We start from the raw sequence: 17224 nt of genomic DNA on the forward strand, positions 1-17224 counted from the left end.
AAAATGAGTAAGTGGCTAGAAAAAATAGTTTATGCTAATTATCCCTCAGCAAGCCAAAATTAGCTGACTAGACAAACAGCCTTCTCCTGGACTAACTACAGCAAGAATTATCTTTTCCTTGCTGGGGCACTGTTCTGACAGGGAAGATGAAGGATATAGGATAAACATTTGTATGACATTGGGGTTTCATTTGTCTTCTGCTGAAATAATATGACTGCTTTGACAAAATTTTTCATTTTTTAAATATGTAGGTGGGAAGAATAACTACAAAAACTATCACAGCATATAATTCTCTCCTTTTTTTTTCTCCCATTGATTTATCCTTGAAATTTGATAACTGTCCATAATATCTGGGGTTTTTTTAAGGCTGTTGATTTTTACAAGTACCCTGCTTATTATTAGGAAAGCAACATGTATACTTCATCTGCTTTACTTTAATTATTATTATATTTTAACAGACTCAGGAACAGAAAGCGAAAATCTGGCAATTCCATTAATATAGCATGTTGAGGTGGATTTGATTTTTTTTTATCACTGTAAATTTGCTCATGTCTTCAACAGGCTTAAGGAGAAACAAAGACACACAAGCACACACGTACTGCAACAATCTGGGCTCAATAATTATAGAAATATAAATTGTTATGCTGAAATCCCAATATTGGCATTTAAGCCCATTACCAAATCAAACCAATTTTTTTTGCCAAATATTCCAATTTTTTTTCCCAGTAACTAATTCTTATCTCTAAATTATCTGGTAGGATTTTTCCTGTGATTTTCTTTTCTTTTCATATTGTTGCTGACACAAACAGGAATTGTCATCTGTAGAGTGTGCCATGTCCACTTACATCAGCATATTGTGGTTTTTTTGCTTAATGCCATGTATTATTGTAATCTGTCAGAATATAGCATTCCGTTAATTACACAGCTCAGATCTTGAAATATTACCTGTGACAAATAATTGCTAAATTTCTTCCTTAATATTGGAATTTGAGGGGATGTTTTTACTGGGGTTTTACTCTTCTATGTTCATAGGGAAATACCCACATTTCATATTATTGAGGTTACTGCTTATAAATGTGAGCACATTTGTCTTTCATTCTAATATCACAGAGGACATAAGGGATAGGAGTTATATTCCAAATGTATGTAGGAGATGGGAAAGGCTTTGTTGCAGCTGCAAATTCAGTTAGCAGGCACTGTCTGTAGCTGATTTCTATTCTAGGATGTACAGAATAGGAGCCAGTAGCAGCTTCTGCATCCCTGCACAGAGGTCTGGTATTTAGAACTACTAGGACAGAAGGTCTGTGACTGTTCTACTTCTTTGCAGACTGACTTATCTTAACAGAAGGCTGAAACTTGGAAGTATTGATGAGAAAACATACGTCTCACAACCTCTGATGAATGTTAGAGGAAATATTGGGTAAAAAACCCTTAAACTTTCTATACAAGCTCAGGAGAAGGTGAAAAAGTCATGAGCATTGAGCCACATAGTCCTGAAGGGAGGACCTCCCCATGTTGCTTTTGTTAGTGAGCTCAAAGAAAGATTGCAAGGATCTGGCTATCTGAGAGTGAAGGTGTTGAGAAGGCAGCACTGGTGCCTGTGATATATATACTTCACTTTGAGCATGGTTCAGTGGTGCTTCTCTAATTTAACTGAGAAACCCTGTCAAGTACCCTGAAGTCATCGAGGTGATGATGGGGAGCACCTTTTTTCTTATACTAGTATGCTTCTATCATAATTTATTTATTTTTAAAAATTATTGCAACTATAAAACACAGAAGAAAAACCACAAAAATCCTGTGATTCTCAGTCAGGCTTGTTATTTTTATTTTTAATTTATGGCAATGGCAAAGAAAAAGAGACTATTAATTCATACTTTTTGAATGTGGAATCAACAAAACTGTGATTGGGTTCTGGCCTTTTCTACAGGTAGTGCTCTGCGTTGGTGGGATTAGCAAGGCAGCATTAGCAACAGTGGTGTTCTCTGGTCCTGGATTAGGGCAAATCTGGGACAAAACCTCCAAAGGGGGCCTCCCTAGAAAGCAAACCCACACGGCCCCTTCCCCCCACCGGTTTGGGAAGGATTCCTCAGAGAGAAGTGGAAAGAACCTGTTTATTTAACAGGAAAAACACCCCCAGCACACAAAATGGACAATACCAGATGACAACACTTTCACTGATCTGAAAAGGATGACAAATTCAGAAAGTCTTTCCTGGGAGTGGTCCCTCTGTTGTTGTTTCCTCCGGCGCTGGGGATAGCTGCTGCAGCCACAAGATGTAAACTCTCGGTGTTTTCCAGGTCCCAGTCCGGAGCAGGTCTGAGTGGTTCCAAAAAGGGAAAGGAAAAACAGTCCAGGGAAAAATCTGGACTGCCTAGCTAAACTAACTAACAAGCGGAAGCAAAAAAGCAAAAGCAGAGCGGGAGCGCAGCAGAAGCAAGAGCAAAGCAAGCAGCAAAAAGCAAAAGCTGCACTATGTACTGTCCCGTCTCTCTGTCCCACCAGCCATGGGGGAGCAGGCTGATAACAAACCAAAACAAACCTTGCTCTTCAGAGCCAGTCTTGAAGGCACAGTACATAACACCCAGCACCAACAGAACACACGGCTGGGGATACAAGCAGCATAACCTCACCCTAGGACATCTCTGAAACATTTTCTGTTTCTACAGCTGGCTGCTTTTTCTCCTGGACCAAATCTCATTTGAGCTTTTGGTTGTGTTTGATTTTGGAAGGTCAGTCTGTGACTATAGGGAAGGTCTGCTTTTCAGTAGTTTTCAAGCAAACAGGTCTAACCAGGTTTGATACTACCCCATTCAGACACACACGTATGTGCACACACATTTGAATCATTGATTTCAAAATGCTTCCCAAACCACTCACTGTATCTACAGACCCTACTCATGGTGTCCTGGTATTTTGGCGTCAAATTCATATGAAAAGAAGTTGCAATGACACTCAGTTTTTCCTGACAAGCCTTATTTTGGGAGTATGTGCAGTGGCTGCAGTAACGCCATTTGATAACTACTTTGGAAGGTAACATCCTCCACCCAACAAATTTTGCCTGTAATATGCTACTGACCAAGTCCACACAAAACTCTCTGTGATAATTAATCCAAAATATATTTTCTGATTTTCAGCAGAAGAGGACTGCAAACCTTCTTTCACACAGTACATCCTGGCTCACTTCCTGCCCTTGGAAAAGATTGTTTCAATACCTGTGAACATGTGCATTACAAGAGACATACTTAGACTTGCTCCTTCCTGTATAGAAAACTGAGCTCTGAATATTTCTCTGGGAACCTCAAGCATGGAGAATTGGCACATTGGGCAGAGAATGCCTTCCTATCCCTGAAAGAAAAAGGAAGTTGACTGAGGCAAGCACCACTGTTACAGACTGAGGACCAGCTCCACATGACTCAGAAGTGAAAGAGAGAAATGAAACCAAAGCCTCCTACAGAAAATTTCATCCTACATCTCTCCTCCCTTGCCTGCACCAAACTGTATTGTCTTAATCTGGGAATGTGATTTATTTGTGAAATATCTAGTGGGTGGCAGAGGTGGGGAGCAAAGCTTCACAAAGCTCCCCAGAGCTGCTGACCGAGGTAAATAGTGTGTCATAACACATTTATCAAATAATAATGGAAACCGTATAGAACACACGGGAGAGGGAGGGGGAAACACCATTCCCCACTGGGAAGTTACTGAATATTTCAGCCAGTTTATAAAAGTATGTGTACATGTGTTTGGAAGAGGGGAGGTTTTTCTAGCTTCACCTCTGCAAATAAATCACTGGCGTGGGATGTCTGAGCAGACAAGTGAAATGGATGAGCGCATTATGGATCAAGGAGGTGGGATTCCTGCCTTGGTTAGTTTGAGACAGACCACCCAAGCACTGTGGGTCTTAGATGAGACTGGAAGTAATGCTTGTGGAGTTCTGAAAGGCCGAGGCTGCAGCCTCTGACATGGTATGAAGGTGGAGAATAAAATAAAATTGGTGGTATTTCCTGTATAGCAGGCATGACTTACCTGAACTGATGTTCTTCCTAACATTTTTTTTTTTTCCTGGGCTGGATTAGCACTGTAGATAGAATGAACAAGAGAAAATATGACAAAGGTGTAATAGTTATGCCTGTTTTGAAAATGAATTAAAGTTTAGGTAAAATAATACAAAAAAAAAAAGTAATGATGATGTATTTGTACATTATTCACTGTTTGCCACTAGTCCCTTTCAGAATGCAGGAACCATAGTCAGATACACCCATTGAAATTAAGAACCTTGCATCGTAACTGGTCTATTGAAGTCATCAAGAATTACTTACGGAAAAAGACACCCATTCCATGTGAATAGGGCTTACAGAACATGAATGAGTATTACCAAAAAACACCCAAGTTAAAAGGAGCCAGCAGAAACAGTAAGCAGTATCCTTATAAATATTTGTACAGTTAACACTCTGGAATTTTTGCAAGGGGGACATAGTTATGAGGTTCGGAATGATCATCTTTAACAGGGAAACCTCTTGGAGTGCAACTGATCACCTTTTTATATTTATACATGGCAATCATGATTAAAGGCTGATCAGTCTAATATAGTAATGAATTAGATTTAATTTTAGGTTGTAAGGAAGCAAAATAAGAAACACAGAAAATTATCCATAGAAAATTATCCTCTTTTTATTTTTCTAAGAAAAAAAGTGGTGAAGCCTTGGGACACCTTTAACACCTGCCAGGGGATGCCCTGGCCACAGAGGGGAGGTGCTGGTGGTTTGTGGGCACTCTGCCTCCCATAACCAATGTCCCAGTGGCTGTCAGCTGTGCTCCTGGCAGTGGTGTGACGTGGGAGTCTGAGATGCTTAGCAGCTAAGTTCCTGTATCACATTTCTCAGGAGGGGAGATGTTAAGTCCCCGTCTTCAGGCTGGATTTCAGCTTCAGCATTCATAGTGTGTCTACCTAAATCTCCCCTGAAGTTTTGATTTGATACAGTATCATTCATTTGGTGCTTTAAATTGTGCAGTGCAACTTTTTCTCCCCATGCTCTTGAACATCTGCTCTGCTTCCAAAGTAGCTGAGTTTTGCCTGCAAGAGAAGAATTCCTTCCTCCCCCCCCCCCCCCCCCCCCCCAAAAGTTTTAAGGGGAACTCACTGTGCCTGGGCAGGGGATGAACAGTTGGTGTTTGTGCTGGAGAACAAGGTTGCAAGAGACTGGAAAGAATCCTTCTCTGCCCAAGGGCTTTAGGCACCCAAGAAACTGATCTACAGACAGTGCTACAAACCGAGGGCTATGGTTGCAGCTGTGATCTCTGCAGGAGATTTACAGCCCCTGGATTTGCCCTGCTGTGCTCCCAGACTGAGTAAAGCAACTTGCTACGTTCCCAGCGTGTTCTTGCAGAACATGTTGCACATCAGGCTGGGGGATGTCTGGAGGTGCTCCACAGCCCCATCAGTTTGTGTAGTCTATCTACAGCCCGGCCACTGGTGGGACAGTTCCTCCCTTCAATCAAAACGTGGACTTGTCTCAAGTCCATTCTTGGCACTTAATATGGTGTTATCTAGGTGCCCAGCTGCAGTAGTGACTACTTCTCTAGATACTATTTAACTTCCTTTTACAAAAGTTTATTGAGAGGCATGTTACAACTGAAACTATCTAGATATTATCCTATTTTTCTACTGCTGATATCTGTGCACTGAGGCTAACTGCACCCATTCATGTAGAAGTTCAGCAGTTAAGCAACTGTACAGTGAGAGAGAGGACAGCAAAGAGAGCTGCCCTGAATGGCAAAAAGGCAGCAAGGCAGAAAGGGAAGATCTGTGATCCTGTGAATCCTCTTGCCTTCTCTGTTCCCTCACCTAGAGGTTCCTCCATCAAGAGGTCCTTTGTAAAGGAGCCTTCTTGCTGTATCTGCTGTGCACCTCCTTAGCACTTCCTCAGCTTGCCACATTGTAAAGAAACCTCAGAGCGTGAAACCCACGCTGATAACTCTGCAGCTAAATTAATATGCAAGAAATGCAGTATTAAAAAGGGCCAGAAAAGACTGATTTGTTGTTGAAAGCGTTGTCTAATGCATATTGTTGAAAGGATTCTTGTACGCAAAGAAGACAGGTTTCCGTGACATAAAGAATAGGCCTTGATCCCATAATTATTTTGGCAGGTGCTTAATTCCCAAAGTGTGAGTTATCCTATGAAATTCAATGCACATAGTGAAACAAAGGAGTGGGAAGGGAGGAGGAAGGGATTACATATGCTGAGAGAAAGGCAAGAGGGGCTCTCTGAACAAATGGGGCTGAAAGGAGGATTGAAGGAGGAGAGGAAAGGTGATTGGCGGATGAGAACAGGAAAGCAATTCAGATTTGAAGTTGAATCAGCAGTTGTTGACATGAATGTGACACTAATGGAAAGAATTTGGGAAAAGAAGAGATATAAGGTAATAGATTTGTTCTCTTCAAAACATTCTGTGTTCAGGTAATAACATGTAGAGTTTGTTTATAATAACTTAAAGTGACATCTTTTGGTTTCAAAGTGAATTCATGGTCAGAAACAAGGAATGCCACACTTACCTGTTTTTCTTTCTCTTTCCTTCTTTCTTGAAATTTATCTCTGGAAGTCATTAAAATTCAGATCCCATCACTTGTAACAAATGATGTGAAGTGTTAGGTACAGTACTTGGAATATATGTTTGTTAAAATGAAGGAAGAGACTCTTCCAACACTTTGGGATTTTATGAATGATTTACATCTGGTGCTAAAGTTCATAAATGAAACGTGGGAGAACCAGATGCTTCATTTCTTGACTGCATCGTGTCTGCACATACTGATGGTGAATTGAAAACAGGAATGTCTCATAAATCAAGAAAATCTATTTTTGTACTCTTGATTTCTATTCTGAACATCCATATAATACCCAAACAAAAGTGGTAAAATTGGTTCCTTGAGAAACTCTTTATGTTTAGTAACAGTGTGGACATGTTAATAAGAAAAAAAAAAGGGGGGAAGAAAAAGAGGAACCCATTTTCAGAATAAAAAGTGTTCACTCAGAATGAGCAACTGTTCTTTGAGATCAACATTGAAGGCACTTCATTTAGCAAGAGAAAGACTGAATGGAACTTCTAGGCAAACTCAGCCAGCCATACAAAGAACTGTGGTCTATAATACAGTGACATTTCTCAGCTTTTGGCATTGGGAGGAAATTTGCTGACATGATAAATGAAGGCAGAATCTGACCCACCTACTGAATAGGAAGATTGGAGCTCACAAGGACATATTTGGAGAAAAATGAGTGAAATTTAGATGTTTAATTTTTCCATCAATGTTTTGGAATGGTGCTCTTAGCCTACCCTCTTTTCCTGTTGACATCTTCTACTGGCCTAAGAACTGCAAACAATACATCTCATGATGTTTAGGTGCCACTAAAACTTTTGTAAATAGGCTTTTAAAAGATAATTTATTAAGTTATAATGAAAGAATAAGCATATGTGTGTCTAAAGAGTTTTTAAAATAGAACTTACAGGTTCCCACTTCCTTGATTTCATAGTATGTGTTTATACACATATTTCAAATTATTACATTACAATTCCAAAACTACCTGTGAAAAATGGCAGGGTAGCAATAATGAGCTTGGATAAACAAGTTGTACCAAAGGGTTCCCAAGTACCAGCTGATGCGTGGTGTGCCCACCTGTGTCCTCTTAGGCTCCAACAAATGCACGGTAATTGGAGTGGGCTCAGCCCACTGTGCAGGTGTGTGAGGCTGACTTGACTCACCTTGCAATGCTGTGGGGGGAACAGTGTGCATCCAGGCAATTCTTGCAGTTCAACAGAAACTTGTTACCTTATGGGATCTTGTTTGTGTGTCTAAGCCCTGGATGTGCATACCCTGCTATTTCTGTTAACAATTGAAAACAAATATTTATTTAAATTTATTTGCACATCCTACACACAGATTGAGTGTAGGTGTGCTGACAGAAGGGAGATTTTAGGAAGGATTTCATAAAGGTGAAGGAAATGGCTTGGCAGCCAGGTTTCAGGGAGGCACCCCAAATGCAAGGAGCAGCCCCAGTCCATGGAGGGCCTCGTGATGGTATCAAGGTGTGCACTGCTGGGAGAGGAGGCAGAGCTTGTGAGCTGGGGGAGCTGACCTTGCTTTCAAAGGCAGGTAGGCAGATTGTATAAACACACCGTTAACTTATGTATCTGCTACTCCAATATTTCTCTTGTGGAAGCCAGTGGAAGTTTTGCCTTTTATTTCAATGAGAAGATCAAGCTCTTCTAGGGGGACTATTCCATTTTATGCTGGGCACTGTACCCTCTTTCAGGCTGAGGTGGAGTCACTGGAAGTGACAGAAGTGCCCTGTACTCCTCTTAGCTTCTTTGCTGCTCAAAATCTGTCCCTAACTAGTACAATTTGCTATATGTCATAAAACACAAAGGAAAGCACTTTTCACACCAAATATCAGAAAAGCGCTCTCTTTTCTCAACAGCAGAAGTAACAGAAATTATGTGTTCATTTTAAATTCTATTCATGTAGGCCCTAATAAAAGCTATTATAAAATACAATTGTGTGGAGACAAAAAGAGAGATAATATCACTATAGCTCAATATAAAATTTAAGTAATTAAGACATGAAAACTATTACACAATTTACTATGAATGCAATGTGAATAATAAAAGGTTTAACCATTTCAATTCTGTTTTGGTGTTTTGTTTTTTCTTTTTTTTTTTTTTTAATAGCGTCTTTCGGAAATGTTTGAGGTTAAAATATTGAAATATAAAGATCTAAATTCCATTTTATTTCAGAAGTTGAGCAGGACTGAAAAGTAAGGTTTTCCAAAGAAGTCTTGTACTTGTTTTTTAGGTATTGGTGTAAACATGGCACTCTGCCACGTAATGGATTCTACATGAAAAATGTCAGTTTCAGGTGATTTTGATTGTGGTTGTAAATAAAACAGGACATACTGAGTGAACTGAAGAAGTATTTCAGCAGTGCAAGCTAAGCAGCTGCATAATAGATATGAAATTGTGTAGATAGACAGATGGGTCCCAAGATTAAAACAAAAGCATCCATAAGAGTACTGGAAAGAAAAGTATTTTTAAACAGGAGGTCCTTAAGCTCTGCATTTTACTTTCACGTGATTAACTACTATGTCCTCCCCTCTGATGGGCTCCAGCAACCCTACTAGTAAATGGTTGAGAGGAAAGCTCACTCAAGCCTTTCTCTAGTTGAGCGACTATCAAAATTCAGTGTATTTAATAGATATTTAAATAGAAATTTAAATATAGATTTATGTACATATAAAAATAGACATTAATAGACATTTAAAAGACATTATTTTCGTGTGCACTGCCATATGCATGACAGCGCCTGCTAACACTTAGCAACATCTGCTCAATAACCCAGCCCTATCTTTTTACTTCATTCCGGTGTGACGATGTGCGCTTGTTTTCCAGCTCGATTGTGTGGCCAGCTCTTAGGTTCAGCCGTGCCCGGGCTCTCCCCATGGAGCAGCACGCCCTGGCGCCGCGGGAGCTGCGAGCTCGTGCAGGTGGTTCAGTAGGTGGCACTCTTCCCCTTGGATCAGCCCGAGCCTTGGTCCCAGGTGCCGCACTGGAGCTGGAGCAGGAGCTCTCCGGAGGTTACCCGGCAGAGCCTCGTCTTGCGCTGCTGGGGAGCCAGGGACCAGCGCTTGCCAGTGTCCGGGTTGGAGTACATCCTACACTGGATCAGTCTGAGTGGTTTGTGAGCCATCCTGGGCTTCTTTGCCACAGCAGAAACCTCCACACCTGTCCTGTGCAGAGAGAGAAACAGGGACCATCTTTAGCATCTGGGCAACATTTAGCCTCATTATACAGATATCCCCAAAAACCTATATGGGGAATGAAAACAAGGTTTAGAGATCAGTAAGATGCAGCTCCGAGGTCCACTGAGCTGTTTAGGATGGCATTTTCAAAATAAGCTCACGGGTCTCGCTTGATAAGTTTGAGGAGAGCATGTTTGCTAGGTCTTCAGAAGCTGATGACCTGGTGTTCCATTTGTCACAATTTTGTAGTACTCAAACCTTCATTTGTCCAAACTGGAGGCCTTAATTTGTAAAATCCTAGTCTTCAACATGCATTAATTTCTTGGCTATAAAATAGAACTGCTAATACTTACATATAGTGGCTTCCAGGTGTGTAATAAGGGGTGAAAATGTTTCTCATGTGCTAGGAAGCAAAAGATAAAAAATTTAATTGAGCATCGTGCTTATATTTGTTTTTTATGATGAAGAAACTAACTGTGAAATTCATCTCCTGAACCTTTGTCTTCTCACTCTTTTCCTATTGTCATGGCTTGTTTCAAACTGGGATGAATCCTTCCACACATCACAATGTGTAAGCAAAATAATGATAAAAGGCAGTAATGATAAATTTGGCCCATGAGATTTAATTTGTTTTAAATTGGTTCATTTTGTAAATCACCATTGCTTCTTAAAATTGCAGAATACTTTTATCCAATAAAGTTATATAAATGACTCAGATATTTCTATACTTTAGGATCAGTCATTAAAAAAATAAATAGTGCAAGTTACACAGGTCAAGTCTTAGGATAGGCTTTATAGGAAGGAAGAGTTGCAGGTTTGTGGTTTTGTAGTCGCGCCAGTAACTCATCCCATACATAGTTTAATATTTGAGATATAAATTATTCATGAACGGTTTTTAGTAATCAGTGAATTAGCCACTTGCAATTAAAAAAAAAATTGACCTCCTCTTCTTGCATTTAATCTGAGTAGAGTCAGTGTCATTGCTGTGTGATTGGGTCTCATCTATTTTTATCTGTTGTAGCAGCTGTTTTGATCCAAAATCGACAAAACCACCCTAGAAACCTTAAAAAAAGGTAAGTCACACACACATATATATGTATATATATATATATATATATATATGACACTTTACTCCACACAGAAAGACAATGCAAGCCATTCAAAGCAGAGCAAGCCTTTAGCCCTGTGTACTGGGCCTGGCTGAGGTGCAGTTATTTTCCCTGTAGCAGTGCTCAGTGCTGTGCTTTGCACTGGTAGCTCGAAAAGTGGTAACACAGCAGTGTTTTGGCTACTGCTGAGGAATGCTCCAGCAGCATCAATGCTGTCTCCAAAATTCCAACCCCTGACCCCCCCTCTGCCAGCAGTCTAAGAGTGGGAAAGATCTTGGGAGGTGACAGTCTGGACAGCTGAACCAAACTGATCAAAGGGATACTCCAACAAAATGGTGTCTGCTCAGCAATAAAGGCTAGTAAGGAGGAGGAGAAGAGGAGGGCATTTGTTGTTTATGATGTTATTATGTTGTTATTATGTTGTTTATGTTGTTTATTTTTGTTCTGGAACAAGCACCACATGTACTGAAGACCCGCTTCACAGGAAGCTGATGGACATACCTTTCTTTCTGGAAGTAGATTAAATTTTTTTGTTTTCTTTCGCATTCTCTGCATTCTCAACCTTTTATCTTTCTTGGTTAAACCAGCATTCTTATTTTTCCTTGCCTCTCCCACCAAGAAGGGGAGTGATAGAGAAGCTTGGTGGGCAACTGGCATCCAGCAAAGTCAACCCACCACACAGCACCAAAAATATCTAGAATGCCAGATCATATACACCAAATATTTTGACACTTCTACGTGGAAAAGTAATGCCAATTCAGAGTAGATGAATCTTCTGTTCCTTTAACAAATATAGCCTGAAAGAAAACTGGCTTTAGAATTGAATTTTAAGAATTAAAAATTTCAAAGAATTAAAAAATATTCTTTGAAGATGTTTATGAGACAGTAACATGGATGATGCCAAATATCACATTCTCCATTTTGCCAAGACTGCTTTGTTCCAGTGCCTCACTTTTTTCATCAGGCACAAACTGCTGACAGAATGTCAGTGTAATAGGAAAAGACATCATTTGGAACAGTTATTAATATAAAAACCAACCATGTCAGAAAAGGGCTAGCCATCCAAATGGACAATTTCAACAAGACACAATTAAAATTGCATTATTTCCCTCCCTGGAGCTTAGAAAGAGGATAAATTTGCCTTGTGTTTACCTTTTTCACTTTGTCATTGAAATAGTTAACACTTAAAAAAAAAAATAAATAAAGCAGTTATACCATTTTATCTATCATACCTTTGATTTCTTCTTGTCTTCATAGTTACTACACTGTAAGCATTTGTTTGCTCATTTAGATTACATTGTAGAAAATATAGTAACAAAAGGCCCTATGTTACCTTCTGTATTAGATAGATGTGGGAGGTAGTGGAGAGAGCTGAGGAGTGTGCACTGAGACATTGAAAGCATTGTTTAGAGAGATAGAAGAACAGAAAGACAATTTAAAATAAAAAAAAAACCCAAAAGCAAAACCAAAAAACAACAACAAAAAAAAAACAAAAAAAAAAAAAAAAAAACCAAAAAAAAACAAAAAAAAAAAAAAAAAAACCAAAAAAAAACAAAAAAAAAAAAAAAAAAACCAAAAAAAAACAAAAAAAAAAAAAAAAAAACAAACAAACAAACCAAAACCAAACCAATTTATGAAGACAAGATTTAAGACTTTATACAGAAAGGATGGCAGGTTATGTGAAAACCTGTTGAGATGCCACAGGGAAATGTAAAAAGATTCAGACCCTGGAATTTGACTGGAAGAAAAGAGCTACCTTTAAGAGAAGTTTCAGTTAAGTTTCAGTGGAGTACAGACTGAAAATCTGATTTAATAGGTTCAAGAAGTAGGCTACAAGAGATTAATTCAGCAGGAAATTGTAGATGATGTAGACAGATAGAAATTCAATAAGCTTGGCAAGAGCGGGAAAAGCACTCTGGATCCCAGTGGCAGGAGTATATGTGGGGAAGCATGGACATACAAAGAGTAAAAGAGACTTCTGCCCATATATTTCATCACAATTACCATAAAACAGTGCAATAGATTCTAGTAAGAACTGATGACACTCCTGCCAAAATTTTCATTCTGGAACACATTTATGCCCTGGGCTCTCCCTTAAAATTTGTCTTCTGGAAATTATGAAAAAAAAAATTATCTTAATTTTCTATTAAGTTTATTAATTAAGACAATAAAAAAAGTTTGTTCTCATTGCTGGGTAATTTTTTTTCCATCTATAGTAATTCTTGAAATGATAGGAAAATATTTTGCAAATTTTTATCATTTTTACTAAACCTATAAAGGCAAAACTTTTCTCCCTAGTCATCATTTTAAAGTGGTAAGTAAGTATTTAGTGTATTTAAAAGATAAATGAAATTCAAATAAACAACAACATAAAATATTCATCTTGTTATTCTCAAACATACACATCTCAGCTATTAGAAAGAAACCATTTCTATTAATATACTTGTAACCATGCATTGCCTAACCGGGCCCTTATGAGCTGGAATGGGGATATATATGATGGTTATCAGTGGATGATTTTGAGAACCTTATTAGGGAGAAAAAATTATAATTTTGGCCAGCAACAGTCAAGGTAGTTCCACATGGACAACATGTTCTTCACTTTCAAGCCCGACAAAATGCCATATTGTTTTCTGTGTCCAGCCAGCTTAAAACTAGAATCTGGGAGCTTATGCCCTAAAACAGTGAGCCAGCATCCAGTATAAGAATTCACATTGTGCATACCACAATGTGCTGTCAGTGCTAAAGGTCCTGAGCTGGTGCATCCTTTAGTAATTTTGGTTTGTGCAAAATTTAGTCACAGGAGTGAAACTTGTGCAGACAACCCCCTCCCCACTTTGCTCAGTCTTATATAGGACACTATCAGCTTTTCTTCCAGAGGTTTTCCAGAACTCTGGTGTTTCTTTTTGGTCTGCCTGTCTTTGTTATTTTTTTCTTTAATTGACATATTCAAAGCAGAGCCTAAGAATGCAAAGATTATCCACTTCCAAAATCTTCTCTCCGTGGACAGATCCATAGAACATCTACTGATGAATGACAGCTAACTGTTCATTCTAATTATAGTAAATTGTAAATTTACCGACTGTGAGTAGGAAACTGGGAGCTTGTTTCCCTATAAACTTCCTCAAGTGTCTTCTGGAGGCACAGTGTCTCCCCAGCCACACGCTTCACTAGCAATCTCTGAAAATGCAAAACAAAAAAATAATCCTAATGCACGTGGAAGATAAGTGGCAGAAGGTAGATGTTTTAATGTAAATTAAACTAAAAGTTCTCAGGCTCAACTGCCTGAAGTGTTCAGGAGTTAGCTGATGGTGTATAATAGCTACTCAGGCTTTTTCTTGCTTCTTGGTGGAGGCAGCATTGATTGGCTGTGCTGATTATAGCCCTGCACATCAAAAAGGTGCAAGTTGTTCTTAACACTAGAAAATCGGCTCTTGCATGCACAGGTTTAATGCATGATAAGCTATATGGTGTAGACATGAATTTTGTGTGCTTGAAATTGAAGTGAACTTTGCTTGTATCCACGTAGATATGCACAGTAGCTCTTAGAGTCTGTTGCAGCTCATATTTATTGCTTGTAGTTAAAGTAAAAATCAGTGCCATGTGATTTTATTCAACTCAGGGAAAAAAACTAATTGTCCTTCTGCCAAAGTTTAAGTGCTACATTTTTTCATTAGAATTTAACAAATGTTCATCTTAAAATAGACTGACAATGGGTCAAACTGTTCCAGTTTATCTGTTATGAACTTAAAATTTATCAAAGCTAGTACTTGCTCTTTCTAAAGCAATTTGTGTTTTCACTTCTGTATTTAACTATCAAATTCTCCCTTACAACTGCTGTTTAATAGCCATAACATCCTAAAATACTTGAAAAAGATCACTGCAACAGACTTTTTCTTTCACCTGCCTCACCCAATGTGTTATTTAGATGTTTTAAGGCATTAGTACTGCTTATAAGTCTTTAATGCAGAAATGCAGTATTTTAGGGAATATTCTTGAAGAAGATAGCTGCTACCTTATCCAAGTTTTGCTATCTCTCTTTATCTTAGCCAGCCATGACCATTCCATGAATGGGTGTGATTCAAAGCCAGTTTGGAGTGTGAGCTAAATCTTCCTTCTCCCTTTAGATTTGTATTCTACTTCATCACTTGCAGACCCACATCTTGAGCAGGGACTTTTCTTGCTGTCGTAATAAAACTAATGGTAATCTTGAGGAGGTAGATGTGATCCACTATGAGAAAGGGTATCTTAATCTTGCCCTCTCTTAGTAAAGTATATTAAATCCAGGATTTAAAAAGTAGACTAAGCATTGATGGGATTAAATGTATTACATATCTTTATAGAAGACACATTTATTCTTCCATGTTCAGTACTAAGTCCCATGTTGAACTAAATCCAAAAATGAGATGTAGATTCTGGCATATCTTAAAATGTCGAACCAGATCTCTTGGTTCTTGCTTTGATGTGGCAATATTCTTTTAGTGCCTGAACAACATCTTGGGTAGAGGTGAAAATATAACACAGAGCCTTTTAATTTCATTGTGTTATTTATAACAATTATCTAAATCAAATTAGAAGTAAATGGCTACTAATCTTTGTCTGTATGTGTATTTGTGCCCAACAATTCCTAAATGCCACTAGGAAATGAGAGTAATTTTGATATTAAAATGATTACTACCATTTTTTTAATAAACTGATGCGACTTTAGAAGTCTGTCCCTGATATCTTTCATGATTTAGACATCACACAAGCTGTAATTGTGCTATTAAAGGAAAGAGAGCTAATCTTTTTGCATTTGAAGTAAGCCCTCATCATCAGACCCGACAAAGCCAGACAGATCAAAAAAGAGTAAAAAAGAGCATTTAAGGAAATTAGTACAAGTGTCAGTTAAAAGGTAAAAATTAATGCACTTATTATTGAAATACAGTTGAAACCTGCGTTCTTTTCATTTCTTTGATATTGCTAAAGCATAAAACATTCAATTAACTTTCCATTGTGTTTGCAGGGTAGCAGGGAAAGGCAAACCATTGTCAGTGAAGTGTTAGGTGTGTAGGTGGTGTGTGCAAGGCAAAAATGATTAGATACGAGAGGAGGGAAGAGCAAAGGCTTTTAGTTTGCAGTTGACAAAGACAGTGAACTCTTTACTGTGTTCCAGAACAATGTTCTTGCATGTATACTTCTTTTCCCAGAGATACAGTGCTGAACCTCTGAGAAGGTAGCTTGCATTCCTCTCATCCTCACTGGGGAGCATTTATTTTCCTGATTATTATTATCTACATCATTAAAACCTGCATGGTTTTGCACCTCTTTCCTAATAAAAAGTGAATACAGATAAATTGATATATTTTGGACCATTGAATAATAGTACTTTGCAATATAAGTGAAATAGATACATTTAATTCATACTTACCCTCAGCCATAAATATGAATTCCCATGGCTGTATTCTTTTATTCTTTGAAAGCTGTTACTAAGAGTGTTGATTTGTAAAAACTGATTTAGGTTATTTCAAAATAGATCCTTGATTTACAGCTGTTATATGTTGGCAACGCTGAAGCTGCAAGTAATTTGTAGTAAGGCAGTAGTTTTTCCTATCCTTTGTGCTGTTTAAAGTGAAAGCAGGTTTTTTTACCTTTTTTTTCCCTTTTTTTTAATGAGAGCACTGGAATGATAGGTAAAATTATAAAAAAATCACATAAAACAGGAATCCCTTGAACCCATTCAACTGGCTTATTAACAAAACCTTCCTAATATATTGATGGAGATGTTTTCTCTCTCCTTGCACTATCCCTATATTTTATATGGATTTTAGTAATATTAAGACTATGCTGTAATGTTCAATATGATTTAATTAAAAGAAGTATTTGCTAATTGGCATAAAATATATGTGTGATTATTTTTCCATGTATTTATGATTTTTCAATAAGAGAACAGCTGCTAAATATTTTCTTACATGCTGATTCCACTTAATCAGCATTCTTCTTAATGTAAGCAAGAAAAGTTAGGAATTGTGTTTTACAAATATGTTCCATGAAAACATCAGCATGATGACAAAGTCATGCCCTTTGGGGTGCAAATGAGCAGATTTACCACAAAACATTTCTATATAGATAGGAGATAAATCTTACTTTAAAAATCTCTTGCAATATTGAGCACCTTCCAAGCCAAATGTGTACTAGCACTTAAAGAAAATATTACCAGTTTTAACACCCAAACTCGCTCGATGTTTTGATTACTATTCCTATTAATATGCACATGATAGAAGTTAATGCCACACTGACAGATTTAATGCTTTGTAAATGTGCTGAATTAAACTAGAAAGGTAAAAG

This window comes from Onychostruthus taczanowskii, unplaced genomic scaffold, assembly GCF_017590055.1.
Source record: "Onychostruthus taczanowskii isolate IOZ18803 unplaced genomic scaffold, ASM1759005v1 scaffold1, whole genome shotgun sequence".
Taxonomy (NCBI): Eukaryota; Metazoa; Chordata; class Aves; order Passeriformes; family Passeridae; genus Onychostruthus; species Onychostruthus taczanowskii.